Source organism: Octopus bimaculoides, chromosome 11, assembly GCF_001194135.2.
Source record: "Octopus bimaculoides isolate UCB-OBI-ISO-001 chromosome 11, ASM119413v2, whole genome shotgun sequence".
Classification (NCBI taxonomy): domain Eukaryota; kingdom Metazoa; phylum Mollusca; class Cephalopoda; order Octopoda; family Octopodidae; genus Octopus; species Octopus bimaculoides.
In genome coordinates, this window is record NC_068991.1 from 55,310,367 (window position 1) to 55,313,154 (window position 2,788).

Consider the following 2,788-nt stretch of genomic DNA (forward strand, 5'->3'; position numbering starts at 1 on the left):
CTATAGTGTACTAACGATCTGGTATAATTGCTCACGTGTTATTGACTCTCTTTCCATCTGCTGTAATAACTCACATACACATTCATGTATCACTCACATACACACTTTTCATTGCATGACGGCCTGTCTTTGATTATGTTCTTATATGTCGCATTCACACTCTCACACAGACATACATCTTTAACGCTACAATAAATATATCTGTTATTCATCTAATACGGTTGTGGTCTTTCATTACTGGTCATCTATGTTATCGTCGCATAACATATTATATATATCATCCATCGATATATATTTTGTGTTCGACCGTGTGACACGTTTAAATAAAAGGAGTCCTGTTTTTCCATTCGTCACCATTTCTCCTTTTATGAATTCGCACGGTCGTTCCCTTACATATATATACGGCGGGCTTTTTTCAGTTTCCGTCTATCAAATCCACCCACAAAGCTTTGGTCGGCTAGAAGTTGTAGTTGAAGACACTTGCCCAAGGTGCTACACAGTGGGACTGAACCCGGAACCACACAGCTATACTTTTATTTTTTCCTTGCATTTTAGTTTTGATACAAGCCTGTAGTGTCGCACAGACGCGCCATATTGAGATCTCGCTGGCAGCCATTAGCTGCTCGAGACCGGAGCGAGATCTCACAACCTTCCGGCGAGCATGCGCAACAAGACAGTAAACCTCTCCAGAAGGACGCTTATATAAGACAGCTCTTGAGCTTGTTCACCCTCTCTGTTCCCGCGCGCCTCTCACGCTAGAAGCAGTTCGTCTCACTAGCAGCAACTCGCTGCCTCACACATACAACACGGTGGACAATACACTACGTTAGAGATGGCTAACGAGAGCCAAACTTCGAGCCAGTGAATAAATGTTATTCGGATTTGTTATCTCACTTTGTCTTCGACTTGATACTTCGTTTGAGTGGCTTTAAATTTATAATGGGAGACACTAGATACCCTACCAGTATCTTGGCCAACAATGGCCTCCCGTTATAAGCCCTTATTTCCTTTTCCAAGTAAAGAATAACATATATTACTGATTTCCTCAATCTAAACGAATACGCGCGCACACTCATATTCACACTCAGACACGCATATATACATGTCTTTATGTATGCTCATCCATAGGTGTGTATAATAAATATATATATGCGTATATATGAGTGTGAACGGACGTCATGGATAGGTCAGCCTCATAAGTTGGAATTTCGGTAAATTTCGATACTTACACCCGCACAATTTTCACTAAGAAGAGGAGAATACTCGGGTTTTTTGCGTGGAATCAAGTACTCTGACCTCCTAATATGCTGCAAACCCCTTATTTCGAGTCGGAAAAAAAAGGTGTGGGGACCTGATCCGCCACTATCCCGGGATCATTGGAATTTTTTTTTTCTTTGAATGTATTACGGTGACCTCCTAACATGCCACAAAACCCTTTCCTTAGTCCGGAAAACGGGGTAGGGTTAGAGTGGAACTCTCAGAAATTTCACCCTCTCCCCATCCTTGGGAAGTACACCAGCACGATTTTCATCAAGAAAAAAATATCTCGGATTTTTTGCGTTGAATCAAGTACCCCAACCTCCTAATATGCTGCAAACCTCTTATTTTTCTTCGGAAAAAGGAAACCGGTTCTCCCTATCCTGGAATCATTAGAATTTTTTTTTTCGTTGAATGCATTACGGTGACCGGATCTTTGTGGTTTTCGTCACTGTTTACAATTTTGTTCCAATTGTTTTCAAATTTGGTATATCGATTAAGTTTTGTATACTACTTATGAAAATGAATTTCATTTTCCCTATAAATCCATAACTAAAACGTTATTAGCCTTTAAAAATTGCGAAATTTGGGTATTTTAGCCAATCAGAAGCGATTATTTAAAAAATCGGTTTCCATAGCAACAAAAAGCGGTTATTTTACACTGTTTCCATAGTAACCAAAGATGCTGCGCATGTGGACAAGGAATGTAGGAAATAAACACCGGTGTGGGACACACCATTTCATGGTTGACCCTTATCTTTGTGAATTTATGCGGAGAAGGAGATATGAGGAAGATAATTTATTTTATAAAATCCTAGAGTGTATTGCAAACTTTCGTTCTTTAATTTTTTAGACTAATGTTTTGACTGTTATTTCTAGCAACTTCTGTTGGTTTGTTCGTAGCTTTCAAATGTTAAATTTGTACGCGAATATTTCAATACTCTTTTATTTGTTTCAGTCATTTGACTGTGGCTATGCTAGAGCACCGCTTTTAGTCGAACAAATCAACCCCAGGACTTATTCTTTGTAAACCTAGTATTTATTCTATCTATGTCTTTTGCCGAACTGCTAAGTTACGGAGATGTAGACACACCAACATCGGTTGTCAAGCGGTAGTAGGGGGACAAACATAGACATATACATATGACGAGCTTCTTTCAGTTTCCGTCTACTAAATCCGTTCAGAAGGCTTTGGTTGGCTCGAGGCTACAGCAAAAGACACTTGCCACGCAGTGGGGCAGAACATATGTGGTTAGTTTGCAAGCTTCTTACCACACAACCACTGCTGCGCCTATGTTAACTTTGCTCGTGTATATTTTAATGTTTTGACTAAACGCGCTGTTTTCTGATTCGCTGAAAGTTCTTAAAATTATCAAACTTTGAACACCTGTAACATTTTTGCAAAATATTTCTGGAATAAATGAATAACAAATTCGGATTTAGCATCAAAAATTACATCTATAAGGTACATTAAAAAATTTATTTAAAGATAATTGTGAACAGTGACGAAAATCACGAAAATCCTGGTGAT